Source organism: Bos taurus, chromosome 7, assembly GCF_002263795.3.
Source record: "Bos taurus isolate L1 Dominette 01449 registration number 42190680 breed Hereford chromosome 7, ARS-UCD2.0, whole genome shotgun sequence".
Classification (NCBI taxonomy): Eukaryota; Metazoa; Chordata; class Mammalia; order Artiodactyla; family Bovidae; genus Bos; species Bos taurus.
In genome coordinates this window covers 87,884,787-87,899,123 of record NC_037334.1, presented here as the reverse complement: position 1 = coordinate 87,899,123, position 14,337 = coordinate 87,884,787, and the positions used below count along the sequence as shown (strand labels likewise).

Here is a 14,337-nt window from a genome sequence, read left to right as displayed (position 1 = left end):
CACACCAGGCCTCCCTGTCCATCACCAACTCCTGGAGCTTGCTCAAACTCAAGTCCATCAAGTCACTGATACCATCCAACTAGCTCATCCTCTGTCGTCCCCTTCTTCTCCTGCCTTCAAACTTTCCCAGCATCAGGATCTTTTTCAATAAGTCAGTTCTTTGCATCAGGTGGCCAAAGTATTGAAGCATCAGCTTCAGCATCAGTCTTTCCAATGAATATTCAGGACTGATTTCCTTTAGGATTGACTGGTTGGATCTCCTTGCAGTCCAAGGGACCCTCAAGAGTCTTCTCCAACACTGCAGTTCAAAAGCATCAATTCTTGGGCCCTCAGCTTTCTTTATGGTCCAACTCTCACATCCATATGTATGACTACTGGAAAAACCATGAAAAGTATGAAAGTGAAGTCGCTCAGTCATGTCCAACTCTTTGTGACCCCGTGAACTTTATCTCCTAGGCTCCTCTCTCCAAGGGATTTTCCAGGCAAGAATACTGGAGTGGGTTGCCATTTCCTCCTCGAGGGGAGCTTCCCAACCCAGGGATTGAACCTGGGTCTCCTGCATTGCAGGCAGATACTTTAACCTCTAAGCCACCAGGGAAGTCCTAGGAAAAACCATAGCTTTGACTAGATGGACCTTTGTTGGCAAAGTAATGTCTCTCCTTTTTAATATGCTGTCTAGGTTGTCTCAGGCCAGCCCCACCCATCAACAGAAAATTGGATTAAAGATTTACTGAACATGACCCCACCCATCAGAGCAAGACCCAGATTCCCCCACAGCTAGTCCTTCCCATTAGGAAGCTTCCACAAACTTCTCTTCCTTCTCCATCAGAGGGCAGACAGAATGAAAACTACAATCACAGAAAACCACCCAAACTGATCACATGGACCACAGCCTTGTCCAACTCAATGAAACTATGAGCCATGCCATGTAGGGCCACCCAGGACAGAAGGGTCATGGTGGAGAGTTCTGACAAAACGTCTGCTGGAGAAGGGAATGCAGAACACTTCAGTATTCTTGCCTTGAGAACCCCATGAACAGGGGAAGGGGGCAGAACGAGGTTTTGGAGAATGAAGGAACTCACATCATAGCTTGTAAACTAGTTCATGATACATATACAATACATTGTTACTCTATGGATGCTTATTTTTTTTCATTACCGTGAAATCTTTGAGTATAGAGTCTTGTCTTACCTGGCTTTGTATCCCTGGAGCCCAGCACATTTCCTCACACATCACAGTCACTAAGGAATTGCTAGATGAATGAATGAAAGAGAGAAGGTCTATGAAAAAAATACTAATATTAGAGATGATAGCATTTGCAGAATCTATCCAATGATAAGAGAGGTTATAGTTTCCAAGTTAATTTCATCAGGAAAAATAGTAAAAACAAATAACAAAACCAAAAAAAAACCCCAAATCCCAAAAACACTCTACTGGCTTAATATTTGTTGAATTGACTATGTTAAACAGTTATGGCATTAATGTATGTTATTTGTTGTTTGGAAGAAACATGGTCTTGATTTTGTGGTTTTATGGGGAAGATGGAGGTTTCATTTCTTGGGTACAATAGTTACAGAACTTTCTCTGAGTCCAAGTCTTGGAATAAGAATGTAAACGTACCTTTGAGAAGACTGAAAGATTGTCTCTAAAGGAGAAATTTGTTTGGGAGACATTTGATTTCTACCATGATGTACTTATGGCTCTGGATCAGTACTGGATAAACTAACTTGTTTAGTCGCTAAGTCCTGTCCAACTCTTTTGCAACCCTATGGACTTGTAGCCCATCAGGCTCCTCTGTCCCTGGGTTTTCCCAGGCAAGAATACTGGAGTGGGTTGCCAACCTAGTTAGGTCTTTAAACGTCATATGACATTTAAAGATGAGTCATATGAATACATTGTTTAATTCAAAGTTATTTTTATTGAGAATAGAAACATGGTGAAGTGTGACACATCATAGTAGATTCACAGTCATCTAAAACGGCTTAAAATGGGCCTTTAAAAAATTGATTTTCCAAACATACTGACATATAATTGAGAAAATAATATATATTTATGATGTACAACTTGATGTTTTGATATTCTTATACATTGTGAAATGATTACTACAGTCAAGCTAATTAACATACTCATCATCCCACATAGTTATTTTGTTGTTGTTGTTGTAAGAACATATAAGATGTACTCAGTAAATTTCAATATATAGCATGCAATATAGTATTTTTCAAGCATACAATATAGTATTAACTGTGCTGAACATCCACTGGATCATGGAAAAAGCAAGAGAGTTCCAGAAAAACATCTATTTCTGCTTTATTGACTATGCCAAAGCCTTTGACTGTGTGGATCACAATAAACTGTGGAAAATTCTGAAAGAGAGGGGAATACCAGACCACCTGACCTGCCTTTTGAGAAATTTGTATGTAGGTCAGGAAGCAACAGTTAGAACTGGACATGGAACAACAGACTGCTTGCAAATAGGAAAAGAAGTACATCAAGGCTGTATATTGTCACCCTGCTTATTAAACTTAAATGCAGATTACATCATGAGAAATGCTGGGCTGGAAGAAGCACAAGCTGGAATCATGATTGCTGGGAGAAATATCACTAACCTCAGATATGCAGATGACACCACCCTTATGGCAGAAAGTGAAGAGGAACTCAAAAGCCTCTTGATGAAGGTGAAAGAGGAGAGTGAAAAAGTTGGCTTAAAGCTCAACATTCAGAAAACGAAGATCATAGCATCTGGTCCCATCACTTCATGGCAAATAGATGGGGAAACAGTGGAAACAGTGTCAGACTTTATTTTTCTGGGCTCCAAAATCACTGCAGATGGTGACTGCAGCCATGAAATTAAAAGACGCTTACTCCTTGGAAGGAAGGTTATGACCAACCTAGATAGCATATTGAAAAGTAGAGACATTACTTTGTCAACAAATGTCCATTTAGTTAAGGCTATGGTTTTTCCTGTGGTCATGTATGGATGAGAAAGTTGGACTGTGAAGAAGCCTGAGCTCTGAAGAATTGATGCTTTTGAACTGTGGTGTTGGAGAAGACTCTTGAGAGTCCCTTGGACTGCAAGGAGATCCAAGCAATCCATTCTGAAGGAGATCAGCCCTGGGATTTCTTTGGAAGGAATGATGCCAAAGCTGAAACTCCAGTACTTTGGCCACCTCACGCGAAGAGTTGACTCATTGGAAAAGACTCTGATGCTGGGAGGGATTGGGGGCAGGAGGAGAAGGGGACAACAGACGATGAGATGGCTGGATGGCATCACCGACTCGATGGACTTGAGTCTGAGTGAACTCCGGGAGTTGGTGATGGACAGGGAGGCCTGGTGTGCCGCGATTCATGGGGTTGCAAAGAGTCAGACACGACTGAGCGACTGAACTGAACTGAACTGTGCTGTGTTGATCTCAGAATTTACTCTTTCCACATCACTAGAACCTTGTACCCTTTAACCAACATCTCCCCATATTCCCCAGACTTCTGCCTCTGGTAACCACCATTCTACTTTTTTTGCTTCTATGAGTTTGACTTTTTAAATTCCATATGTATAAGTAAGAACACAGTATTTGTCTTTCTGTGTTTGGCTTATTTCACCTAGCCTAATGTCATTTAATTTCATCCATGCTATCAAGAATGGCATGATTTATCTTTTCATAAGGCTGAATAATATTTCACTGTATGTATATACCACATTTTTCTTAATCCATTCATCTGTAGATGGACATTTAGGTTGTTTCAGAATCATAGCTATTGTGAACAATGCTACAATGAACATTAGAGAACACATATGTCTTCTAGATACTGATTTCATTTCCTTTGGATATATACCCAGAAGTGGGATTGCTGGATCATATGATAGTTCTTTTTTTCATTCTCTGAAATCTTTTATATTGTTTTCTACAATACTGTCCTAAGTTACATTCCCACCAACAATGTACAAGGATTCTCATTTCTTCACATTGTTGTCAAGATTTGTTCTTTTGTCCTTTTGATAGTAGTCATTCTAATGGGTGTAAGGTGATACCTCACTGTGGTTTTGATTTTCATTTCCCTGATGGTTAGTGATACTGGGCAATTCTTCATATACCTGTTAGCCATTTGTATGTTTCTTTTGGGCTTCCCTGATGACTCAGATGGTAAAGAATCCGCCTGCAATGCAGAAGACCCACGTTCGATCCCTGGGTTAGAAAGATTCCCTGGAGAAGGGAATGGCTACCCTCACTCCAGCATTCGTGTTTCTTTTGAAAGATGTCTGCTCAGGTCTTTTGCCCATTTTTAAATCAGATTATCTGGTTTTGTTTTTATACTATTGAGTTTTATCCATAAATTTTGGATATTAATTCCATATTAGGTATATAATTTGCAAATATATTCTTCCATTCTATAGGCCTTTTCACTCTGCTGGTTTTATCCTTTGCTGTGCAGAGGCTTTTTATCATTTGTATTTTTTTGCTCTTCTTTTCCATGCTTTTGGGATCATATATAAAAAAAATCATTGTCCAGAAAATAGGTATATTTTATATAGTTCTGCCTCTTGGCCTTCTGATATAAAAATCTGATGTCTTATCTCAGATCAAACTGAGCGTCCGCCCTCAATCTGATTGTGATGACTGCTTTCTCAACTGAGGTGTGCATGTCTTCCTTAGTCAGAGGAGCCTGGCAGGCTACAGTCCGTCGGGTCGCAGAGTCAGACAGGACTGAAGTGACTTAGCATGCGTGCAAGCACGTCTTCCGTAGAAAAACTCTTCAGTAGTTTCATAGCTCATATTGCCTAGATTTGTTTTTATATGTTTACTCCATCTCAGAGGCCAACATCTTTTTAGGCATTTGGCTACCATTCCTTAAAATGCAAGGAAATATTTCTTTCTGAATTGCTGCAGGAGCCTGAGATCAACTTCACCAATGCCTCAGCTTCCCTGAAGGTACCACGTTTGTTCTCCCTTGTGACTATTGTCTGCCATCTCTAATGTTCCATTGATTTTCTTAATAGTATCAGTTTAGATATTGATAATGTTGAACTTGACCTGAGCCCTGTGCTCCTGGAAAAAACTGTGATTAGTAAATTTCCTCCAGTTCTTCCCTGTTTTATGTTCCAGGAAAAAGCTTACTGCAAAGAACCAAACTTTCTCTTCTTGGATAAGACTCACTAACACCCTCCTTGCTTACCTGTGGTGAGGCCAGACATAGACCCTCCGATTTCCCATTCTTTGTCTCATAAATGATTTGTTGAACTGTTTGTACCCACTGACCAGTCTGAATGGAATCCTTGAGTTGACCAAACTTTAGGCAGGCTTCTCTTGGTCTCCCAGGCCCCTGAATTTTGCTACACCCCTGGTCTTGAAGGGCTTTGAGTCAGAGCTGCTGCTGCTGCTGCTGCTGCTAAGTCGCTTCAGTTGTGTCCAACTCTGTGCGACCCCATAGACAGCAGCCCACCAGGCTCCCCCATCCCTGGGATTCTCCAGGCAAGAATACTGGAGTGGGTTGCCATTTCCTTCTCCATTGAATCAGAGCAGTCCCTCCTTAGCAGCCTCTCCAGGTGATCAATTGACTGCAAGGAAAGAGCTTCCTTGATCAGCTGTCCCATCACATTACCTGCTTATCTCACACCCTTGGACCAGTTTCCTTCTAGCCTTTTCTCTTCCCTATAAAAAGAAAATTCCTTTCTTGTATGATCTTTCAGATGTTGGCAGATCTTACAATCTGACCAGTCTCTCTATTGCAATAGTTACCTTCCCCGATTGCGGCAGATCTTTTGATAAAATCTTTATTCCGACAAGCTTTCTTACCCCCAAGTCTGGGTTAGATAATCCTCAGGAGAGTTCCAAGGCATCATGTGACTTATCCTAATCAGAGCCTTAGTCACACTGGGGAACAAGGCTGTGTTCTTGCCTTGATTCCTTACTAGAATGTGAGCTTCTTGAGGTCAGTCTCTGTGTCCAATTTACTTTGTAGTCCTGACCCCTCATAGAGTTCTAGGACATTTTAGAGGTCAAGTAAGCCTTAACTATTAATTAACTTATTTAATTAAGAACCAGCTTTTTTCCCTGTGAAGATGGACAGCTGTTCTGAGAATCTTTTCTAACCAGTCACTTCCATGGATGAATGAAGTGGGTAAGGGGAAGGGGGATCACAATGAAGATAATTCTCCTACTTTAGCATAAGAATAACTTTAATGCCCAGGAGGGGTGATTTAGATTAGACAAAGGTTTGCCACCCTCCACTGTCCCTTACAAAACTATCTGGGAAAGCAATTTTGATTATTGTTTTAGAGGCCATCAGTTCCAGAAAAATATCCCAAAGAAAATGGGGTTTTTTATTCTTTCTGGCTCAAAATAGAGACTTATACACTTCTGGAGACGGAAGGAATACTAGCTTCAATTTATCAAACACATAAAATGTTAACTGTGCCATTTGATTGAACCTTTATGACACACATCACCAAGATATGATTTATGTTACACCAGAAATGCTGCCTCCTCACTCCCCCCTCCAGTCAAGAGATCCAGCCTAGCCTCAAGGACTCCAGCTTAAATCCTCAAGGAAGGTAATAAAGGAAATTGGTTCCTATATTCAGAAATTGTCCCTGCCTTGAATCAAAATGTCTTTAGAATGCCAAATTTTTTTTTGGTTTGCTTTTTTTAAAAAAAAAAGATCTTCCATTCCTGTAATTCAGATTCCTTGCCTACGTTTCTGATCCATTATTAATCTCAGTAGGATCTGTGACTTTCTGATATTCAAACCATTTGCCTGGGGACTTGTCTTGTTTACCTCTGTGCTTCGTGGCAGCTTAGTCTATCTCAGTTCTCACTGTCTGGTCCTGACACTACCTATCAGTTTCTAATCCATCCATGCACCTACATTCCATGAACCTGATCTTGGTGTTCCAGCTCATACTGACATACCACAGGCTGCTCTTCTTATTTAAAGGCTCCTCCATACTTACTATGGCTCTTTGTTGACTACTTATCTTACACTTTTGCAGGCTGCTGCTCACAGTTCTAGGAATGTACCACATAGTTCAGAAACAAAACATCTGGAACACATCTATGTATTCTAATTAAATTCAATCAAAGTAATAAATGTTCATAGTATGAAAAATCGTTGGAAAGTACAGTATGGAAGGGAGGGGGGAGATTACAGTGGAGAAACATGACAAACTCTACCCAGCCTGATGATTAAGTCCAACATCAACAATGATGAGTCATGTTGATAATATGTACCCAGGATACGATACAGTGAAAAGGGCACTTTGCCTCTGAGGTCTTCTTCTCCAAAGTCCATAACCCTAAAATAATCTTGAGGAAAACATCAGACAAATTCCAATTGAGAGATATCCTACAAAATGCCTGACCAGTATTCCTCACAACTATCAGGGTTATTTAAAAAAATGTCCAAGCAATTGTTCCACTCATGAGAGCCCATGGAGATATGACAACTAAATATTATATAATGTGGCAACCTGGAAGGAATCCTGAAACACAAAAAAAGACACGAGATAAAAGCTAAAATCTGAATAGAGTATGGACTTTGCCTAATAATAATGTACCAGTATTTATTCACTAATTGTATGCAATGTACTACAATACTAAAATCTAATGTTAAATAGTAGGGGATACTGAGTGTGGACTATATGGACATGGTATTATCTTCTCAAGTTTTCTGTAAATTCTGTTCTTCAAAAACTGTTCTTCAAAAAAGTCTATTTTTTAAAAGTAAATAACATAGATAAATTATATGAGTAAAAAGAAAAAATAGCAGTTCTTGCCATCATATCCCAGTGGCAACAGTTTTGAATTCATTGAATTGTTTCTCATGGCTCTACTACATTTCTAAATAGTATGTCTTTGTGAAAAAAATTTTTTTAATGTATCCATTTTTCCATTGACTTCTTGTGATGGCAGATGAGGATTTAGCTTTCTTCCACCATGAAAGCTTTCTCTTCTTCACGTTATATTTTTGTCACAGCCAAAAGCTGTGACATATAGTAATTCACATTACTACAATTATGTAATCTTGTTCAGTGTTAACTAAATTGTGTTCTCATTACTTTTTTACTTGAGGCATGGTTTGCTTTTTCTGAAATTAATAATTGTTTCTTTTAATTTTCTTGATTATCTATGTATATATTGGTAATTTTCCCCCAACACTCCAAAAGTTACATGAGTTAAGCCTCATGATATTATTTTCTAGAATAACAGACATCAGAAAGCCAGCCAGTTTTATTTTGTTGTGGCACCTCTCTCTTGCAGACCTTTGTTCCCTTGCTCTACTCTAGATCCATGCCTCAGTTACCAGTCCAGAACTTCTCTTTGTCTTCTTTCCAATGAATTCTGTGGTTTTTGGATCAAATATCATCTTTCTTGGCTTATTTTATCATTTAAATATAGTATGTTATATTCTCTAGTGTCTTTTTTTTCTCCTTCCCATCATTTTTTAATATAAGATTAAGATTGCATTTTTATCAACAATATGTATGCACTTACTCTGAAAAGAAAAATAGTTTTACAGGTACATTAGGGAAAAACACAATGTCCTTGCTTGAGATCCCTAGAAAACTGAGTTCAAGGGGAAAACTTATGTTCATATCTATCTATCTGCAATCCCAGAAACCTAGCAGTGATAGAAAACTAAAAGTAAAGGAGGGAAAGAAGGGGAACAACACAGTGTTCATTACCTCACTGGTCTCGCTTTGTGGTAAGTGCAGCAGGTTGCTTGGTCTTGTAGGATGTCTTCAGAGAGGTCATTTGTTGTTGTTGCTCACTTGCTCAGTCATGACCAGTTCTTTGCGACTCCATGGACCACAGCACACCAGGCTTCCCTGTGCTTCACTATCTCCTGGAGTTTGCTAAAACTCATGTCCATTGAGTCAGTGATGGCATCAAATCATCTCATCCACTGTTGCCCCCTTCTCCTCCTGCCCTCAATCTTTCCCAGCATCAGGGCCTTTTCCAATGAGTTGGCTCTTCACATCAGGTAGCCAAAGTATTGGAGCTTCAATTTAGAATCTGTCCTTCCAATGAATATTCAGGGTTGATTTCCTTTAGGATTGACTGGTTTGATCTTGTTGTCCAAGACTCTCAAGAGTCTTCTCCAGCACCACAGTTCAAAAGCATCAATTCTTGGATGCTCAGCTTTCTTTATTGTCCGACTTTCGCATCCATACATGACTACTGGAAAAACCATAGCTTTGACAGTACAGACCTTTGTCAGCAAAGTGATGTCACCTCAATGGAGGTAAGTTTGAGGAAACTCTGGGAGATAGTGAAGGACAGGGAAGCCCAGTGTGCTGCAGTCCATGGGTTGCAAAGAATCAGACACGACTTAGCAACTGAACAACAACAATCTCATACCTGTGTCTCTGCTTCTCTACTGCCTCTCACCTCTTTAAACTGATTGTTTTCATAGTTACTTCCTTTTTCTCTAAATGGTATTATTGAAATGCCAGCTTCTGATTTCCTAGCTTGGGACATTTTCTCTTAAGTCCCTCTGAAGAAGATGAGGACTTGGTTTTCTTTCTACCCTTCTGCTTGCATCACATGAAAACACCCTTCAAACATTTAAACCCCACCCATCCTGCCAATGCAATGTAATTTTGGCAAAAGCAATAATCATATTTAGTTTATCATTTAACAATATTAGGGAGTAGAACTTCCAGAATGGCAGAGTAAGTGCTTATGAGAATCCACTCCATAAAAGCAATGAAAATAAAGGCAACAATTGTCAAATCAACTTTTTCAGATCTGTGTAAATTAACTTGAAAGAATCTAAGGAGTATTTATTCAGGAAAAACTGCTAAAACTTGGTAAGAACATAAGCTTCCTAGCATTTTAACTTGCCCTATTTCCATCTTCCCCTTCCAAGTTCCACAGTGCAAACCAGCATCCTAGCTGCCACTTCATGAAGGGGGCTGACCAGGCTTAGAACTCCTTAAAATATTTCTTCCCCAGACAATTGCTACTATTTTATATGTATGGAAGTTTCTAGAAAATTCTTATTCATAGGGTTAGTCATTATTTGACTAGACTCAGAGCTTGTTCAGTGGAAAAGGCCTCATCCTTAGGGTGTTTATCAAAAATAATCAGAGAAAACAAGATAATGACCAAAAGGCTCTAAAAGAATATCTGGGAAATGGGATGTTTATAGAAGGATTTGAAAAGATTCAACATATTCCTGGAAATCTAGAAGAACATGTACTTATGCACACTTTTACATGTTCAGAAAAAACCTGAGAACACCCTTATCTGTCACAGGGTTTTGTACAATCAGGAATTTAAAGCTAATTCAGAGTGATAAACTGCCAGAGCCCCAATATACAAACACAGCAACCTTAGGCAAAAAGTAGATGACTTATTGGTTCAAAGCATTTAAGGGAATCTATATTCAATCACTGGCTGACTACAAAGATAATCAGGGAGAGAGATTAGTAGCTAAACACCATAAGATATACACACTTGACAGAATTTGTTCAGAAAAATTCAGTAAACAAACAAACAAAAAGCAACAAAGTAACAGCAATAATAATAAGCCATGGAGGGGGTGGGTCCCTAAGTTTCAGAACTGTCCCATTACATCTTCTAAAATTCCCCTTTTCTATTTAAATTATGAGACATATGAAACAAAACAATAAAACCACAAAAATATTACCCTATCACAGGGGAAAAAACAGCTAATAGAAATTGTCCTTGAGGAAGCCTAAGTTTTGGTGCTACTAGTAGAAGACTTTAAATCAGCTCTTATAGATATTTTTAAAAAGCTAAAGGATACTATATCAAAAGATTAAAAGGAAGTATAAGAATAACATCTCACTGAACAGAGAATATCAATAAAGAGACAGAAATTATAAGAAATCTAAATAGAAAGTTTGCAGTTGAGAAACAAAATAGCTGGAATGAAATGTGCATCTGTGGGACTCAACAACAGATTGATTTGCAGAAGAATCATTGAATTTGCTGGTAAGTCAACTGAGGAAAAGAAAAAAAAAAGGAAGAAAAATTAATAGAGCCTAAAAGAGACCTGTGGGACACCATCAAGCATCCCATGTAGATAATGAGAGTTCCAGAAAGAGATAAGGGAGATCAAGAGGCACAGGGGTCATTTGAAGAAGTAATGACCAGAGACATTCTCAGTTTGATGAAAAACATTAATCTGTAGATCCAAGAAGCTCAACAAACCCAAATAGGGAAAACTCAAATTGATGAGCACTTAGATACATCATAGTCAAATTGTCAAAAGACAGCAACAAAAGGAGAATCTTGAAATCAGCAAGGAAAAAAAATGACTCATCATTTCAAGGGATCCTCAGCAAAACATTTGATTTCTTATCAGAAGCTATGGAGGCCAAAATGCAGAGGGATGATATATTCAAAGTGCTGAAAGAAAAAGACTGCCAATCAAGAATTTAACATCTACCAAAAGTATCCTTAAAAAATAAAAGAGAAACAGACTTTCCCAGATAAGCAGAAACTGAGAGATCTGTGATGAGAAGGCCTGAATTACAAGAAATAATAAAAGGAGTCGTTCAGGCTGAAATTAAAGAACACTAGACAGTAACTGAAATCCACATAAAGAACACTCTTAAAGGAAACTATAAAAAATACAAAAGACAGTATAAATGTAGTTTTGCCTTTTGTCTCCTGACTTAAAAAATAAAAGTGTAGAGCTATAATTATAAAACTGTAGTGGTGGGTTTATAATGTAGAAAATGTGATTCATATGACAATAATAGCACAAAGGAGGGGAAAGGGAACAAGAGCTAAATTGGAGCAAAGTATTTGTGTTGTATTGAAATTAAAGTGGTACTAATTCAAACTAGATTGTTTAAGATGCTAATGGTGATACTGAGAGTAACCATTGATACAATAACTCAAAAAAAAAAGACAAATGAATTAAAATGGTACATTAAAAATACCTATCTAACATACAAATAAAAGGAAGTAGTGGAGGAATAAAGAAACAAAAATACTTAGAAAACAAATATCAAAGTGGTATGCATAAATTCTACCTCATCAGTAGTTACATTAAAATGTAGATGGATTAAATAATCAAAAGGTAAGGATTGGCAGAATGAGTTTTTAAAATAATTTTAAGACCCACACATAATCTAACCTGTGGCTTCCCCAGTAGCCCAGCAGTAAAGAATCCACCTGCAGTGCAGTAGATGCAGGAGACATGAGTTTGATCCCTGGGCTGGGAAGATCCCCTGGAGAAGGGCATAGCAACCCACTCCAGTATTCTTGCCTGGAGAACCCCATGAACAGAGAAGCATGGAGGGCTACAGTCCATAAGGTCACACAGAGTCAGACACGACTGAAGCAATTTAGTATACAAGCAATCTAACTTGTGTTGTGTAAAGAGATATGCAAAGATACAAATGGGTTGAAAGTTAAAAGGATTGAAAACAGAAATATCAGGGAAATGGTAACTAAAATAGAGCTGGAGAGGCTATACTAAAAACACTATCTCAGCTGGGCCAGGAAAGAAGTCATAATTCCTCTCTATCTGCTTAACTTCTATTTGTCTAGAACTAATATTTTTTTTTATTTGCTTTATTTTCTGTGTTTATGATTACATCCAAATTTCTATCAAATTGTCTACATTTGCCTTCAAAACATTCAAATATCTGCATCAGATATTCAGAAATTAATATTTCATCTTCCTAATAGATTATCTGAAGAGCCTTCTACCATACTCCAATATGAATGGGTTATCCTCTCTACCTGCAATTTTCATCCTGAGATCTCCTCTCATAAGCATCATGTTAATTACCTTCATCTCTGTTGGGTCGGCAGAGAAGGCAATGGCACCCCACTCCAATACTCCTGCCTGGAAAATCCCATGGACGGAGGAGCCTGGTGGACTGTAGTCCATGGGGTCACTAAGAGTCGGACACGACTGAGCGACTTCACTTTCAGTTTTCACTTTCATGCATTGGAGAAGGAAATGGCAAGCCACTCCAGTGTTCTTGCCTGGAGAATCCCAGGGATGGTGGAGCCTGGTGGCCTGCCATCTATGGGGTCGCACAGAGTTGGACACAACTGAAGCGACTTAGCAGCAGCAGCAGCTGTTGGGTTGAAAGTACTGTTTTTGGTTTTTCAGGTTTTCTTTCTTGGTTTGTTCTTTCATTTTGGTAGAACTCGGCCTCCAGTAGCCTCCTAAGAGAAGGGAATAAGAAAAATACATTTTTTAAAACTTGCCTGACTGAAATGTATTTATTCTACCCTGAAACTTGATTAAAATTTGACTTGATATAGAATGTTAGATTAGAAGTCATTTTCTTTCAGATCTTGAAGGCATAATCTCAGTTGACTTTCAACTTCTAGTCCAATGAGAAGTATGCAACAATTTTGATTTTTGATTCTTGTTATGTGACATATTGTTTTTCTAAAACACTATCTCCAGTGTACTAAAATTTAATAATAATATATCTTGGTTTAAGTGCATTTCATCTTTTGAGTGGGCAGTCTGTGGGCTCTTCTTAATCACTTTCCTAAGGATATAAAGTAAAGATTTATTTTACATATAAAATTGAGTGATCAGGGCAAGGCACACAGAAATAAAATGCAATTGCCCAAAGCTAAGTGGCTCCTAGTCACCGATCTAGGAACACTGTGGCATAGGTACTAGTAGTTCTTGATTAGCTCAAGAAAGAGGAAGAAGAGGTATTTAACACAAATGAATGGTTTACTTTAAACAGGTATTCAACCCCAATTGTAGTGACTATTCCTTGAGTTAGTCAGTGTTAAAATACAGTTCTCTCTCAATGAAACAGAGAGACTGAAATAATGAAGTTTTTAATGGGTAAAGTTGATAGTTCTGAGTGACCTTTAGGAAGAGGTTTCCTCTTATCAAATTATAACAGACATTCTGGCTTTAGTCAAATGTTGTAATGTGAAATAGTCTTTCAGACTCAGAACGCCTTTTATATCCTTCATATCTACAAACGTCTGTCATTGTCGTCTCAAACATACATAAACATTTTTGTGAGGTAAAAAGTTTTTGGAAAATTTTGTTAAATCAAATAAGATTGGAATATAGTTTAAGGGAATATATTCTTTTATCAAAATCCTGTGCTAAAGTTTTTCTTTTAAATTTTCTCCTGAAGCTGAAATCAAAGCATTCATCCTAAAATATAATACTTTGAGTGCATAAAACTTCATGATTATTTTACAAATATACTGTAAAAAGTAAAAAATATTAAGGCAGAGAGGCAGGGGCTATGTTTAACTTGGAAATTTGGCAAATATTTTGATTGGATATTATTTTATTTGCCTCTTTAACTCTTACAACATAAAGCAATTATATGTGGACAGGAGACTATTTAGTGTCAGCTTT

At 38.1% G+C, this 14,337-nt stretch overlaps 1 non-coding gene across 1 annotated transcript; it reads right to left on the bottom strand.

The window, feature by feature from the left end:
• Positions 1 to 526: 526 nt before the first annotated feature.
• Positions 527 to 598, bottom strand: TRNAC-GCA (transfer RNA cysteine (anticodon GCA)). The gene has a single exon. It is a non-coding gene; the product is annotated as a tRNA-Cys (tRNA).
• Positions 599 to 14,337: the final 13,739 nt, after the last annotated feature.